Source organism: Eptatretus burgeri, chromosome 3, assembly GCF_056783735.1.
Source record: "Eptatretus burgeri isolate ZD-2024b chromosome 3, Ebu_testis_v1, whole genome shotgun sequence".
Lineage (NCBI taxonomy): Eukaryota > Metazoa > Chordata > Myxini > Myxiniformes > Myxinidae > Eptatretus > Eptatretus burgeri.
Window position 1 is genome coordinate 25,332,910 of NC_140963.1, and position 17,842 is coordinate 25,350,751.

The window sequence follows — 17,842 nt, forward strand, 5'->3', positions numbered from 1 at the left end:
ATCCGAGATCCGCGGAGTGCAGCTGCATAGGATGGAGAAAGAAAAAATGTCCGACGGTCGTTGTGTGAACAGTGTGAGCTGGGATTAGAGCAGTCGACGGACAACACTTGTTGCAACATGCGAGGTTCGACGATTCCTGCTTGTACGTTCCCTTAGGGATTCCCAGTGTAATTGGAAAGGAATCTTGACACAATCGATTTCAATATCTCAAGCCCAAACTTTATAAAATGAAATAGATTCTTCATAAGAGGATAAATTGTCTGCACAAAGCAATGGAAATAGCGATGGTTTAGACAATAAAAACAGTTTAGACAATACAGATGTACAAAAGTGAACCCATTTGTACAACATCAACAACTTATGAAAAATAATTATTTGTAGACAATGGCTTGAAACAATTAAGGGTTAAATTGTTTAAAAATATATCCTATCTGTGCCACTTTACAACTACTTAGGGTGGTGGGCTTGGGGATCCGAGGAGCCTGAGTTCGATCCTGAGTTCAAATTCCACTTGGATGTTGAATTAATACGAGGTGGGGTTGACTCCGCCTGTCATCCTTCCGAGGTCGACAAAATAAGTGCCAGCTTGCTGGTGTCCAGTGTCGGAGTGGCGACCGGTCCAGGATTGTACCCAATAGCCAAGAAGACTACTGAGGCAGCACCAATGCTCTGCCCAGAGTGTGTGGTCCCAATGGATGGATACAACCACTGATATTCAATGATGTAAATTATCCTTGTGAGTCAAATATCAAAGAATGTGTCACATGATGGTCGTTTTAAATATAGAGTCGAGGCTCGTGTAAAAATGTAATGTTATTCTGTCGGTTGAGCGGCGTTCAGAAATTTCTGTGAATGAGATATACTCACTGTAGTATTCGTATAATAAATGTCAACGATTCATTTCTTTTTCAATGGATGGGTGTAGAGAATACATGCTGCCAGGATAGCCTGTAGGTATACACACTGACTCGCCGATGAGCTGCTTACTCTGGGTTTGAATCCAGACCCAGCAATAAGCTGTCATCCTGGTTCTCACAGGCAGAATGTTTCATCGATGTGTGCGCCGTCCCTTGTATGGACAGACGTTAAACTGGGTGTCCCATCTTCTAGTATTATTTGCTGGACGTCAGAAATCCTACACTATTCTTCACAAAAAGTAGGTGAGCTATCACTGGCACGATGAACAAATTCCAAATTTCTGTTGAAAACGAAAGGGGGCACTGCATCAGTAGCAGAGCCATACCCGTGGAACAACTGATGCTAATCCGCAGCCACATCCTAAAATATCGTAAGAAAATAATTTGTCATAGTTGGTTTTATATATATATATATATATATATATATATATATATATATATATATATATATATATATATATATATATATATATATATATATATATATATATATATATATATATATATATATTGTTACGGCTGTGGAAATTTGCAATACTCCAGAAAGGTCCTCAGGTTAGATATATCGATAAGTTCATGTGTAGTTAGTCCACACCCGTTGTTTAGAGGGAATATGTGTGATTCATCCGGGCTGCGACGCTTTGAGTTAGCCATTTTTCTTTACCTGTCGTTATTTTGGAACAACCATGCTATCTCAACAACCACGCCATCTCAACAACCACACCATCTCAACAACCATGCCATCCACACCACAACGCCACTAAAGGAGCAACGGAACCAGCCCCACCCCAATTTCTCCTCCGGTAAACAAGTTTGACGGTTGGAAACCAACTCCCGCCCCAATTTCTCTGGAATGTTCCTCCCCCCACCCACGTGCCGCGAAGGGCGGGGCGGGCGCAGGAGAAATAAAAGGGCAAGAGGAGCGCCTGGAAAAGAGCGTGGATAGCAGAGACGGGGCAGTCGTGTGGAAGTATTGGTCCAAGTCTGTCATGGTCCAAGTCTTCGTCTTAGACAGACTTGGGGCAGTCGGGTGGAAGTCTTGTCCTAGTGGTCGTGGGGAGAAGGCGGCACGACCTGCCCACCGTTGCAAGGCCCGAGATCAGGCGCGGCTGTCCTAGTGGTCGTGGGGAGAAGGCGTCACGACCTGCCCACCGTTGCAAGGCCCGAGATCAGGCGCGGCTGTCCTAGTGGCCGTGGGGAGAAGGCGTCACGACTTGCCCACCGTTGCAAGGCCCGAGATCAGGCGCGGCTACGCTAGTTGCCGTGGGGACGAGACGTCGCGACCTGCCCACCGTCGCACCACGAGGGTGCGGGTAAGACCCTTCGGTCTCGTGGGGCCTTTCGGTCATCCACGGCCCACGACCATAAAGGTCTACGGAACCCGTCTACCCCATTGCCTGTGAGGGAGGTCTTTCTTTGTTTTTGTATGCATGCTGTGGCACCGTGTCCTGCCAAGTAGAAACTGTGTAAGTGCTTGTAAATAATAATTATAGTCGATCGTATTGCTTTTGCATTCTGTACGCTACCCGCACGGGTACTTAGGTATATCGACATTCGGCGATTCACCCTATTTCGCACGGGTAGAATGCGGACTGGGTTGTGGTGAGGTTAAACCCCCACCCGTGGCTTGCTCCTTGGCGGTAGTTCCAAGAGGGTCACGACTGAATTGTCCGTTCTGGTGAGCGACGTGTCGCGATTTGAGTTACGTGGCCGATCGCACGCTGGGCGGGCGAAATTCGTAACTATATATATATATATATATATATATATATATATATATATATATATATATATATATATATATATATATATATATATATATATATATATTGTTGCAGGCCGGGGGTAGGTGGCGAGAACGACCACTAGGTTGGGGGAGGTTACGTCATCTCCACAAGACTCCCCGGAATTGGAGGCCGTCGCTCTCGGATAACTCCGTAAGCTGGCAGGTCACTGAACTGACCGTGGACGCCAATATCTCAACCGCGTAGCGTAGGGTCTTTTTGTCGAGAACCAATTTACCTTATTAACTAAGCGATTTCGACGACCGGGGAACCACGCCCTCGGAACGTCTTGCTCGAACCGGGTCACTACCAGCTACAGTAGAGTTCCAACTACCAACTCCTGTTCGGGTGCAGTCGAGCGGAAACTGCCAAAGCCGTGCCGGCAAGGATGAACGGATTATCAGGTATAAAACCCCGCCTAAACTCAGATCCGAACCATGCTGGACCAACGCACGAAGGGACGGAAACGAACTGGGGACATTTCTACAATTGTTTAGTTACAATAAAAAGACACAAAGAAGACTTAACGCAGATATGCAAGTAATATTTACAATGATCAAAAACAAACACTTTAACAGTTCCTACTTATAAGATGGGCCCACACGCAGACAAACACACAAATGAAAATAAACCCAGAGTTCTTTATTGGACCCTCGCAGCCGAGGAGAGAGACAAGCTGGGGGTCAGAGTCCAGTTGGGTACCTGACCGTCAGAGGAAGAGGGTGCTCCATGGTGCGGCACCTGACAATGGTCGTGGGTTTGGCACCTGACTGACAAAAAAACACACACAATTAAATCTTCCACATTTGTGAATGTGGAAGATTCGATTCCTAAATTTGCTTTACATCATGGTGGGAACCCAAAAGTGAGGCAACCAGTAGTAACATACTGCCTCTATGACAAGATGTGATATACAAGGTGTTCCATTCAGACCTGGACAACTTTGGTTGTTTTAATATTTCGAACCACAAATGATACGATACCATTTGTTTCATACGATGCAGAAACTCATAAAGTTTTCTTTTTTTTCAGGTCTGATGGTTTAATATAAAAGAAAATGGCAACTCCATAGGAGAAAGCTCAGGAGGTCGAGTCGTTCATCGTGATGAGATCCGACCTGCGAGTTCAGCATCATTTCCGCACAAGGTATGGAAGGAATCCGCCATCGCGGACTAGTATCAAAGAGTGGTACAATGGGTTTAAGTAGATTGGAAGTTTTCAGAAACAGAAAAGCACCAGTGGACCAAGTTCAATTGCAGCAGACGTTGAATGAGTGCGCAAATAATTTCAACAAAGTCCCAGAAAATCAATGTGACACGCATCCAGAGAACTGAGACTATCAACTACCACTATACGCAGGAGTTTGCATAAAGGACTGAAGCTTTATGCCTATAAGGTGCAGATTCTGCAGGAACTCGAACCAAATGATGGACCTAAATGCAAGGTGTTTGCCTTGGAAATGCTCAATCGCATGGAGGATGACGAAGATTGCCTGAAGAAGGTAAGGTTCACAGATGAAGCTTGCTTTCATGTATTGGGGAATGTCAACCAGCACATTGTGAGGAGCTGGGCTCTGTAAACCCCAACGTGATCATTGAACACATACATGACAGTCCAAAGGTCACTGTGTGGTGTGGCCTTCTCCATGACCGCTTGGTGGGTCTGTTTTCCTTTGTAGAGGATAGTGACCTCAACAATTTGCATGAGCATGTTGGAAGGATTTGCCATCCCACAGATTGAAGACCTGCAACCCAATACCATTTTTCAACAGGACTGCGCTCCCCCTCATTGGGCCCTAGTTGTTTAAGCCCTCCTGAATGAAAAATTTCCTGGTCACTGGATTGGCCGAGATGGACCAACTGCTTGGCCCCCACGATCACCAGACATGACCCCCCCCTTGATTTTTTTTCTGTGAGAGTTTGTCAAATATGTTGTCTACAACACCAAGGTGGCAAACCTGTATGATCTTCATTTTCCGATCACAGCTGCATGCGCACTGGTGGACACAAACATGCAAAGCCAACATGGCAATAACTCATGCACCAACTTGATTTCCTGCGTGTGACAAATGGAGCTCACACTGAAGTGTATTGATGATGTGCACAAAACTTTATGAGTTTTTGTGTCATATAAACCAAAGGGTGTCATTGTATCATTTGTGGTTCAACAGATATTAACAATCAAATTTGTCCAGGTTTTTTTGGAACACCATGTTTGTAGGTGAAGGTGGTATAAGGTGAAGGAAACTACGTGTCCTCATCAACTAAAACCTTAAACAATGGCAAATTGCCTTTTGAACAGATCCAAACTGATTCAAGAAAAACCCTAACAAAAAGGACAAAGCAATTTTTCAACTTTTTCAGTAATATTGAGGAAACGTATAATTTGATTTATTGAGAATTTCCTGTCACATTATCACAAGGAAGTTAAATATTGCTGGAGCTTGGCTAATGATGAAATGTAAACAAAATTATCCAAGATGGATCAATCCTCTTCACTTGACATAAAAAAAAATTAATGATTAGGGGCCTGAATGTATAATCGTGAACCCAAATGACAAAACATACTCATACAATCATAACACGCAACATTCCAAAATTACTTTACTGTCTCAGTAACTTTTCCATGAGCAGTTTCCTCTCTTGAATGGGTTTCATTCTCGGCCTGACAATAAACTGTCGGATTAGTGATTCATAGGCAAGGCGTTGCATCATAAACTGTGCCATCCTTCAGATGGAAGTTAAGCCGGGTGTCCCATCAGCTAGCATAAGTTGATATATGCTAAAGATCCTACGGTTTCTTTCACAAAGAGTTTACGAGTTATAACCGGCACATTTAAACAAATTACAAATTCCTACCACTTTTTGGCAAACTTCAGTCCTGACAAGCTTGTTTGTAGAAAAACCTTCCCAGGCTGACCGCACGAGAAGGTGGGAAAAATTTTGGCCATTAATGTAGTTGGCGTAGTCGTAGTTCTTTCCTGAAATAGAAGCAAGGAAACGTATACTTTCGGCAGAATAGTACATCAGGTAATGAAATGATACAATTTATAGAATGTTACAGAATTATTTTGTAAGATCTCAGACTCGCAATGGTTAATAATGGGCTTGGAGGACCCCACTGCATCACCAAGTAGCAGGGAGGCAGGCGCAGGTCGGTGTCCTCGACCTGACGTAACACCGGCTCCTTTCCATTAATAACAATACAGGAAATGGGACAGGGTGCCTCGCCTGTCAGCGCTATAATACAAATCACTCTTGCACGCTATGCTGTCTCCCACTCCCCACACTCTTCCCCACTCCCCACACTCTCCCCCACATTGCCCCCAGACCCAAAGTTAACCCTATATGAGCAGTTCTCAATTAAAACTTAATTCCCCCAAAGTTATTGGTCTCTGTCTGAGAAATTGTGACAAATATAAAATTAAAAACAAACAAACAAACAAAAGGACCCAATTGCAATACTCTCTCTGAATCCTTCGGCGAGAGAAATGACATGAACTGACGTGTATATATATATATATATATATATATATATATATATATATATATATATATATATATATATATATATATATATATATATATATATATATATATATATATATTATGAATATAAAAAGCTCTTTCTAACCATTGACTGACTGACTGATATTAAAGATTGGTACCTTCCGGGTGGTGTAGAAAGTTGAACTGTTGTGTGCTGATGGACATCAAAACCAATATACACTGGAGGAAAAAAAAATCACAGCATCATCGGACAACATTCAGTAATGAAAATATAAATAAATGAAAAAGAAATAAATGAAAAAAATAATGAAAAAAAATACAGGTAAGTGACCCGAGACAATGGTGAAGCACGGTAATTTTGTGTGCCGACGGACATTGAAGCCGATACACCAGGAAAAAGTCACAGAACCGTCGGAAAGCATTCGTCAATGAAAACATAAATAATTGAAAAAATAAACGAAAATAAATAAATGAACAAGCCGGTAGGCGACATGGGTGGTCGCTACATAATTGCATACGAGTCATACAGTTTTTGACGGATCGGGCTGAAAATTTTTGAGAGGTTCATTATAGTGTGCATAAAAGCGCGGAAGCCGATTTTTGATTTCGAAAAAAATAAATATAAAAATATTTTTGGGATTTTTTCAAAAATTTCAAAGTCCCGTTGCTAGGCAACGGTGGCGTCCATAGCAACGGTGCTCAAAATCATACAACTACATCCTGGTATGAACCTACCAGTCAAGTTTCATCAAAATCGGTTGACTCCTCTGGCCTCCAGAGCTGTCCATTACATACAAACATACAGACGGAAAACCTGAGAATAACGGTAGTCTCGCAACCACCCAAAAATCAAATGCAGGTGAGCAACCCGAGACAATGGGGAAACATTGTCCGTATGCTTACACAATGTGTAAGCACACCCCGCTAGTAATATCTATCGCTCTTTCAAACCACTGACTGATTGACTGATATTAAGGATCCCTACCAGGTGACGTAGAAAGCTGAGATTTTGGGTGCCGATGGACGTCAAAGCCAGTACACAGGGTGGGGGGAAAAAAAGCCAGTGCACATGCGTAAAATCTGCAGTTCCAGAAGGGATGTTATATGTATATGTGTGTGTATGTTTATTTATATACACATGCACATATAACATCCCTTCTGGAACTGCAGATTTTATCAACTAAAAGCCGATAAGAGTATGTTCACCACTATGGGAAGTGAAGTGTAGCTGATATTTTGAGTGTTTAGCCCTTCGCTTATAGCAAGGGATCCCTTTTGAAAAACGAATCCAACAAAACGGAAGCATTTAATGCATAAAAATCCCTCCCCCCCCCCCAAAGAAAAAACAACTCTTTAAACTGCGTAGCTGAGAGTTATTTTTCATGTTTATATCAACATGAGTTGATAAGGCAAGGGCAGAAGTGTTAAGAAAGTGTCTTGGCTGACCAAATGGATCTTGCACTCCATCACCCCCACCTGAATCCTCTTCCTTGTGTTGGGCAGAGGGTGGCAGCTGAGCAAAAAGACCAAAGCAGAAATATGAACAATTGGGTGAAGCAGGTGTGACCTTCCTGGTTGTTTAAACAAGAGGCAGGTAAGTTCCTCTTTGCAAACATGTAGATTGTCATGCCTTCTTGAAGTGTAACTTTACTTAAAACGATTGATTCAAAGTGTTTAAGGAAAATGTAGTGTTTCGTAGCTCACGTGGAATCGTTTATCATTTTGAATTTTCCTGGGTGGACAACATTGATTTCTCACCAAGGTTATACTGTATTTGGGAAGTGAAATGTTAATTCAATGAGATATCAAATCAAGAACTCCAGCATAAATGTTGAAGTCATTTTGAAAGCCATACATCATGGTGAATTTTTTGAAAGGAAAGCTTAAAACTTTCTTCTTCCAGTCCTCAGAAAATAAGGTCTGGCAGGATAGTTTAGAAGTAGTGTACTCACATATGAGCTATCTACTGAATGGAACACTAGTCTTTGTAATGCCTCGAGTTTGTCAAAGTCATTGTAAAAATAAGGACAATTCGTTTTCTCAACCAAATGTTGAGAGACCTATGCCTCTCATCATTGGAAATGTAACACAATAGGGGTGTGAGTCCTTCATAACCATTCAACCTCTGCATTGCTTTGAAGAAGACCTCATTCCCAAAACGTTGCTTCACTTTTGAGATGTCTAGTCGAGGTTCCATTCCTGATCCAACGATAATCCTCCCATCACCATGACGTTATGCAAGCATGGCAATGTGTCAAGGAGTGCACCATTCCACACATGGATGTTAAGATGGGCACCTGTCTTCCAGCATCGTTTGCTGGTGAACATTAAATATCCCACAGTGGCTTTCGAAGATGAGTCGGTGAGATATCGCCAGCACCCTGTCCAAGTTTACCATGTCCTGCCATAACCTGAAGGGGGCATTTAATCGCCAGCATAAATCTACATCCCCAAAAATGATGCAACTGGCAGCCACATGAGCTGCAGAATGCTGGTGTTGATATCAGGGATGTTTGTTTGAGAAATACCTGGCAGGATAAGCAAATAAACTTTTCCTTTGAGATGGGCTTCAAGCTTACATAGGCAGACAAAATTAACCCTCAAGTAGCAATGAGGGTTAAGACAGCACAGAAGTGTACTCACAACATGAACATCAGAATACATTCTGTTATACACCCATAATGTCAATTTCATCAGTTACTCACAAGTTTAGTTTCACCTCCACTAAAAAAAAAGGTTTTTATGCATTTCTCATGGAATATGATGGGGGCTCTCATCGTATTTCTTCAGATCCCATGAGACATCATCGGGAGATTTGTGTTCGAGCCGATAGACGATATCATTCCCTCCATAACCACGATTAAAATTGCTACGTTACTGGTGACCATGAGTTTTACAGAAACTGTTTATCCAATGCTGACGAAACCTACAAATTAATGTTTCATGAGGTACAACTACGATCTTATTTATTATTTGAGGCTATCATGACTGTTTTAATTGAAGTCCTAAGGAGGCAAGGTTGCCAGGCCTGTTCTGGGCATATGCTGAGATTGTGGACATCGTAATATACCATATGTTGTGTCATCTTGTTCTATTTCATCAGGAAATATATAGGATATTCATTTGCCACATATGTAAATGCCATAAACGTCATTGGCCAAAGAGTAAGGGTGCAGGGCATAATTGTATGGAAGTCGACGGGATTGAGAGGTCATTGTAAGGTCTGCAATATATAGGTTGTCTTGTTGAGAACAAAAATTTTGAGCTCTTTGGGACAGACTGGACTAATGCGTTAGCCAGTGTCTGTCAGCCATTAATTTTGAGCAAACAATGTGTGCCCCACTATGCAATGCCCTCTCGTGGTTCTGCATCAGACAGCATCAATTTGATCTGATTCCACCTCAAATCGACTTCAAGACGAAACAGCTCGACATACACGTTATTTTTTTTTATGACTGACGTCATTCTCCCATTTATGTAATGATGGGGGGAGCGCTTACTCCTATACTAAAATTTTGGGACACAACGGGTCCACACAAAATCCAATTACCCGACTTCGTTATTCCAGCAGCCACAGACATACAACAACGGTACAAAGGAGGGGCATCCCTATTCTGGCAAAATCAACAAAAACTCATTTCTCTGTTGTCATTCCACTCCTCGCCCCCCCCCCCCCGCCCCCCACTTACAGTGATTCTCTGCAACCAATTTACCCATCATCCCACGTGTTGATGTATGGCATCTCAGTGGCTTGTACTCCTTGGGACTGACCAAGTACCAAGTAATAATAAAACTCTCTGATGTAATGTACTTTAGCTGTGGAAAGTGAATTAATCAGATTGGTTTAATGGTTAACTCAAAGAGTAAGTTTAAATAAAATAGAACCAAGTAATATTGCAACAAATGGGGTGTACAAGGGTGTGAAGTGAACGGTGGATAGAATTAGAAATAAATTGTTTCTCAAAGGAAAAGACTTGTCTGTGGACATTGGTTATCGGTGTCTGTGATTTTATACAGGATTTTAAAACCGAATCGGACAAACGTTTAAACCCTAGAGAAGTTAAATAGGATTCCACAATCAACGAGGAACAATCCAACAACGATCACTACGAGGTCCGAGGTTGGGTGAAAAATCCACATCACATGCTTGTAAATTTGTAACAGCGTGCCTTCTTTATCGCTAATACATATTGTTGTAGATTTCCCGCCCGTCGGCGTGCGAACGACCGCGTCTAACCAATAGCGGTCGCTTCGCCCACCGAACGGACAATCCAGTCGTGACTTTCTGGAACAACGCCAGCAACCAGTCACGGGTGGGTTTTTAATCCCACCACAACCTTGTCCGCACTCTAACCACGCTACAGGGTCCGATCGCCAAATCTTTGATTTACCTAATTATTTGCGCAGGTAGGTTACCGAGAGATTGTCCCTCAACGGGACCGCTTGGAAACGAGCCGCTTAAGCAGCTCGCTTCCTTTTGGGATAACCGAGCAGGGTATTATCGCACAGTCCCGTTGGACCCGATCACTTTACCGGCTATTTAAAAATCAACTATATTCCGAGTGCAAGATGGGGCAGTTCAATGAGGGAATGGACACAATGAACAGGTTTACATTCACACAAGGACATTTATTATAATAAAGCACGTATGCAATTAAACAAGGCAAAACACGTATGCATTTATACAAGCAACAAAAGCACGACAAAATAATTACAACCGTCTACTTATTATATACAGTCACTTGCACTTAACAGCAGTCTCTACTTATTAGACGGGCCCACGGACACACGTACGCACACACACACACACACAATAAATGGTGGCAGAGGCCTTTAATAACGAGCTTCAGCTCGGAGGACAGGTTAGCTGAAACCCAGAGCCTATCTCGAACCTCTCCACCTCGTGTGGTCTTCAAGTTGTTCAGACCCGGGCTCCAGCGAGAGCGAGCTGGGTCCAATCGCTGACCACAATCCTTCCCGAGCTCCCGCGAATCCTTCCGCACTTCTCAACACGTGCTGGTGAGACGAGGCACCGATCCTTCCCGTTGATACGTCGCTTCCCCGAGGAACCACCTCCCGCACTTCTCAACACGTGCTGGTGAGACGAGCCGCCGATCCTTCCCGTCGATGCGTCGCTTTCCCGAGGAACCACCTCCCGCGCTTTTCAACACGTGCTGGTGAGTTGTTCAGACCTAGGCTCCAGCGAATCCTCCCGCGCTTCTCAACACGTGTTGGTGAGACGAGGCGCCAAACCTTCCCGTCGATGCGTCACTTCCCCGAGAACCACCTCCACGAAGAGGTCGATGAGTTGCACCAAGCCGGGAACCAAAATGGAGAACAAAGAGCTCCACGAACCAAGAAGAAGAAGAAGCCACCACTCGCAGCTCGAGCCGAGCGACCAGCTCAACTCTCTTCCAAGCAAAGCAGCTCGAAGCAAAAAGCTCTCCCAAGCCAAGCAGAAGCCGAAGCTCACTGAACCACCAAAGCAAAAAGCCTCCAAACAGCCTCCTCCCGAGCCAGGCCTCAGCCAAAGCTCACTGAGCCAGCCGAAGCAAAAAGCTTCCGAAGGCCTCAACCCTAACGCAAGCCAAGCAGGACCCGACGGTTTGCTGAACGACTACCCTCAACTCCCTCCTCCAACTCTGCCCTTCCAACTGTGCCCACGAACAAATGAAAAAGATCTTCTCTTATCCTTCTCCGCCCCCCCTCCTCCACGCCCGGCGTGACTCATGCCCTCGTGATCCATCCCCCCCCCCGCTCAACCACGGGTGGGAGGGAGTTGTTGACATCATGAGTCATGGGACGGCAGGGTTCTTCCTCTTCGCAGAAGAGGGGGAGGGATGTCTCCATTGTTCGCTCCCTAACTATTAAATCGATCCGCAGCGCATCTTATCGATTTCTGAACATTTAAACAATGGAAGGTGAGCTATCTAGGGAACAAGCACTTATCTACATAGCTGACTAAAGGAACCTGTATGTTGTGTGCAATCGAATTCCCAAATTCGTAACAATATATTCTCAAGCTCACAAGTGGGAACCACAGATAAACATGCTGGCGAATGCACCTGTGACCCTGCTTCCTCTCCTGTTTTTAGAGGATTTGTCAGCACTGCTTCTTTCCAATCTGTCCATACAATCTCTTGTCCATCTCACCACACTTACAAACAATTTGTGGGAACTGTAAAACATCCTGGCTTCTGTCCTCCACAAAGAATGAATATAATAACCTCAAATAAATACTTCACTTTGTCCTGAATTTATGGATCATTGCTGCCCAGTTCAGGTGATCCAGAGTGCAAGTGTTAGCATCCTATAATCTGTAAATAACAATAAAGAAACCCTGAGAGGGACTGATTACCACCCTTTGTGAAGGTGCAACAACCTCCAGGATTTCCATGGTCTGGCAGAAGCTGTATCATTTTCAGACTTTTGACACCTGTTTTGACAATCATCATGTACCTCACGCATTTGAGGAGTCCACAACCATGTCAATATCTTCATCCTTCACCAATTTATTATAAATTTTTATTGTGACTTTACACTTCCCCATGCTCAGCCAACCTCTTGAGATGAAAGTTCTTAAGCAGCCTGTTATTCTATTGGACCTCTAATGTCTTACCCAAAAAGAAAACAAAAAAAGGGATGGGCAACAACGTCATTAAAAACATTGCCACCTGGCAAGATAAAAAGAAAGTCCAAATGCCACACTCACAAAAAACAACTTTATTATTTATTTTAAACTGCACAGCATTCCTTGGTAGTATCATTGGATTTTTAGCTGATGATGTGAGCAACTTGATCAAAAACTTGCAACCTGAAATGTTTTTTTATGCAAGCTTCTCCCATTAATTGAAAAAGATAGTTCATCCTGTTTGCTCATCTGCTTGTAAGTAACTAGGCGAACATCACCAGGCCACTCGAAGCGACAGTAAGTAAATAATGCCTTTAATATACCACAACTCATAGATTACATTTTGCGCATTTCTTTACCACGTCACCGCATTCAAATAATCTTGATTCTTGTTACATACAAAACAGATTAAAGGAATCAACAAAATTGCGAAAACAGCTGAGCAGAAAACACAAAAGCACAACTAACTCGAGGTGTTGTCAAAATCAACACATAGGCTCGGAAACTACAATGTTTTCAGCCGAGAGAGTGGCAGTCATCAGGGATGAACACAGGCCATGGATGCTCAGATCATAAATACACTTCCTCGAGGGGTGGAGTGACAGAAAGCTATAATAGACCACAAGACCTGCTCCACAACAATTCTCATCAACAGGTGTGTGTAGTGTGTAGATGGCTTTTCATAATGGGAATAAGAAGATCAACATACCCACAATGAAAGCAGAAAATGGTCATTTATTTTCATTCATTAATTTCTTTTTACAATTTCTTGTTCCAGACTTAGTATTGAATTCCATTTGTTGAGTCTCATATTTGGTTGATGAGTCTCATCTCAATGGTTCAGTTTTAAGTGAAATCGACTTGTTAGGGCAGCAGTGCAACTTAATATAAAGCAATACGGGATTTTCAAAATGACGTTTTTCCACCCCCAATTGCTCGGCGTGCACGTGCAGAAACCCCTCGTGACAAAGTTAATCAGGGCAGTCTTGGACATATTTCATGCCTCCCAGATAAGGATTGAAGAATGAAATGACGAAAAAAAACTTTTAAAGAAGTCATAAGAACTCGTAAGCGTATCTGTGAGAAGGGGTGCGGCTCCTTCCCTCTACACAATGAAAAAGTTGGAGAACTTCCTGATCAACTGTCCGAACAGTTGATATGTTACAGTCCGTATTGCAAAAACTCCTGGCGGTATGAGCCCATGAAAGACTGAAGATGGTGCATTCTAACCAAGCCTTCATTCTTCTAAACACAATTACTTTTTCACAGGGGAAGCCAAGATGAAGTTCCTATTCAAAATGGCCACCATCAACAACAAATATAACTAAAATTTTCACTTCTGAGGAATGTCATGGGTTAATCTTCAGACAAGCATTGAGACAAAAAGTACTAAAGTTTAAATGTGATCTGGGGCATATACCTGGACCCGATTAGTCATCTGAAGGTTAAATAATATAGCTATACGTGGATTGTTTCACCTAAACCGTATAAGCATAAGCCTTCGCCAGTTATACTATTTTCCTTTCAATATAGCAATGTTTTATGGAAAGGAATAGCATTGAAGGAGTTCTCATAAAAGGATTATTTGAATACACAAGCAGTGCAGGTTAAAGTACAGGAAAGCCAAACCCCAGAGAGCACAGAAGCGGAAATTTACAGAGAAGAATGCTTCTAGCTTGGAGGAGTTATCCACACTCCGATAAATCAAGCAGCAAGGAAACAAAATGTTTCTTCTGTGTCAAGAGTGACATACGAGACTCACTTCAAGAAGATTGTACTTTTGTCATGGGAACAAGTGCTCACAGGGGTGCGCCCCAATTACAAGACACTCATTTATTTGCCGACTTTCATGCCAGAGATCTTGCAGCACAAGAGGCAAAGTACCACGCTCAATATCTTTTGACTTTTACATCAAGGCACAACAAACAATCATTCAGATAGACACACAAGTGTGGCCATTTTGAAACACACATTGTTGGCTGTAATGAGGTTATTTCAGGTTGGCTCCCTCCTTGAAGATTTCATACATATACAGTATTTGTTAAATTCTGTCAAGTTTCATGCTTTCATCACAAAGTGCACAATTATTTTTCATATCTGCCCCCACTATTTCAACAATTATAATAAGACTTCTAAGGCACCACTGCAAAGTCAAATATAGTCCACATGACATGAACTCCACCAACCATGCCAATAAATACACATTTCTGCAAGTGGACAAAACTTGTGGAAGTGTGGTTACCAATATGCAGCAAGGTCAAACAACAATTCTCAACATTCAAATTTCCAAAGTCAATAACATTGTGGTCAATAAGGAGAGAAATTAAAGTAGAATTGAATTTTCAAATTTAACAGATGCCGATAGATTCCTGTTGTACCATCATCATCAATGTATCATACTCTTGACAGAGCATCAGTGCTGGTGAAGTAGTCTCTTGGCATTGGTTAATTGCACTGGGTGGTTTGCTGTTGCCTTCCCTCCCAGCATTTAGTCAGTACAAAAACTTACAATTAGTTCAGGGTAATGGTGATAATTTGCTTACTCTAACACCGTGGGATCTTTCATGTCCACCAATAACTAGTGCTGGCAGATGTGTCATCCCGCATAATGTCCCTCCGATTGACGATGATGCATTTCCCTGCTTGCGAAACACCGGGATAACAGTTTATATCTGGGTTGAGATTTTTGACCCAGGTCTGACAGTTCAAAGGTGAATGTGCATGTCTCTACACTATTCTGCTCGCCCTCTTCTTGTCCAAGCCTGTTTTGAATTTGACTGACCCCATTATTTCGTGGGAGCTAATCAAAGTTGTTTTTTCGTATGGAGCTTGTGGCTGCTGGTTGCATCATTTCTGGAAGCACAGCTGTGCCGCTGATGTGGCGTCCATTACCAGTAAGCTGATACTCATTTTGCCGACCTAAAGGATGACAGGCTGTGTCAACCCACCTTGTGTTATTTCAACGGAAACACAGGGGCTCGAACCCAAGACCCAAAGAACTTAAGCCAGCCAGCCACCTTAACCGTTAAGCCAATACCAAGCTTGCTAAGCAAAATCAAACCTGGTTAGTACTTGGATGAGAGAGAGAGAGCATGACAGGTTAATCTGACTTGGTTGGTTGCCTGTCTGTTTCTGGTCATGGAGATTCCTTCCCTCCTCATGCAATATTTGATATACTAACATTTTCAGTTTTTAACTTCACTTAAATCATAATCAGGGTGTTGCTCACTAAGAAAATAACTTGGAGAGGAATTTTTGGCGAAACAGTCGGATTTACGAGAATACTGTTTTCAGATTTTTTTTTTTTTTCTTAATCTTGTCACTGGGTTTTTCAATAAGAGCAAGTATAAGAAATATTTTTCAGTCACAAAGGAAAACCCAGTAGGTTATAAATAACCATTCACATACAACACACCTCTAAAGTTATTTTGAATGGAAAAGCTGCACAAAACAAAAATACACACCGGCATCACTTTCTCTCTTTTCAAAACACCACGTTGTGTCTGTATTGATAAGGAGACAGTGAAGCAACTGTGCCTAAATCGTAAGACAACGACTTGTACAGTAAAACACCAACTTTCACGGCCTTTGGTCAAAACAAGCTCCCACCCTGCGCTCCCAGGGCACCAATAAAGGCCTGTGGTGAGGGGAGCCAGGCGCCTGGCAACAAATTCCGGCCTTTCCTCTGGGCGTGCCAACTACGCTTGCTCTTCAATGCCATATAATGTTTCACAAATCAGCAATATTCATTCATGTTTACTGTTCAGAGGATGAGGACTGTATATTTTATTCTTTGATACAAATTTGTTCATTTGATATTTCTATTCTGGAATTTTTTTTTCTTTGTTTTTGGATCATCATGGTGGAGCGAAGTGACATCGATGTTCGCTTTGAAACTCAGAAGCATCTGTTATGTTAACAGCATAACCAAGGAGCACACATTTTAGGTGACCTTGTAAGTTGACTCGGTCTGATGCCTCGCACCCAATCTCTGTGGAATAACAAAATGGCTGCCAAAAGAAAAAAAAACTTTTCCGTACTATAATGAGCTTTCAGATATTCCGCGTTGTGGTCGTATAATGCCATTTCATACGTACAAAAAAACAAAAACTGACACACATGATTCAGTGCAAATACACAGCTCTAATTTGGAAGTTTAATGAACAGCAACCTTACAATAAATCTCCACACTCTAAACTGCACACTCCTGTTGGTTATAAACTGATACGGCTGCTTTCCTGTGGCGTGTTGTGCTGCCACCAACATAAAAATAGAATTCTCGTTCAATGCCCCCTATAGTGGCTGATTATTTTCCTGGCTCCAAAATAGCCCTTTCCAGCAAAAGGCGAAACAATAGCAAGGAGCCTATTGAAAATGAAGTTTTTATTTTATTTTTTCAATTTGACGATAAAACCTGCAGTGTGTTTTTTTGGGGGGGGTTGTGTACGTGCGTGCTCTCGTGCAAGTGTGCTGTGCTTTGTAATGATGAATAATCACTTCCTTTTCACACCCCCATCGTGGAATGAACAAATACAAGACATTGCTGCCTTAACAGAAATTACTGGGAAATTGACAACTTCCATTTGCTGCCTAATGACGTGCTTTGTTGACAGAAACAGATGGAAAGTGAATAATGTAATAATGATCAAATATTGTAAATCTCAGTGATTGAAATTTGAGTTTAGGTTCCCTTGAACAGACTGCTACACTTTGGGGGTATCTCTATGAGAACATCATCAATGCCACGTCAGTTTGGTGGTAGAAAAGCACAACTGGTGGTACTTTTCTTCTTTTCAGTTTCTTTTTTTTTTTTTTTTTACAGATGTATGGTCTATACAGGAAGAACAACTTAAATTGGCAACGTTGGTATTTCCGTTTGGCTAATATCCTGTTCCTGTGTTATCTTTTTGGGATGAAGTACCAAACTATTTAGTTAAAGGGATATACAAGACCTGTTTTGGGGTTCTCTTTTCTGAATGTCGTTGTTTAGCTGGGGGTAAG

At 42.3% G+C, this 17,842-nt stretch overlaps 2 long non-coding RNA genes across 2 annotated transcripts in view; one reads left to right on the forward strand and one right to left on the reverse strand.

The window, feature by feature from the left end:
- The window catches only part of LOC147029574 (uncharacterized), a 46,237-nt gene that overhangs the window by 18,161 nt on the left and 10,234 nt on the right, over positions 1 to 17,842 (forward strand). The window contains exons 2-3 of the long non-coding RNA XR_015055951.1: positions 3,734 to 3,847; positions 7,714 to 7,804. This is a non-coding gene — a long non-coding RNA (uncharacterized LOC147029574). The remainder of the gene's footprint in view (positions 1 to 3,733; positions 3,848 to 7,713; positions 7,805 to 17,842) is intronic.
- On the reverse strand, positions 3,288 to 16,434 carry LOC147029575 (uncharacterized). The gene is made up of 4 exons (XR_015055950.1): positions 16,306 to 16,434; positions 6,369 to 6,429; positions 5,560 to 5,681; positions 3,288 to 3,471 (listed from the first exon to the last, which is right to left on the reverse strand). It is a non-coding gene; the product is annotated as an uncharacterized LOC147029575 (long non-coding RNA).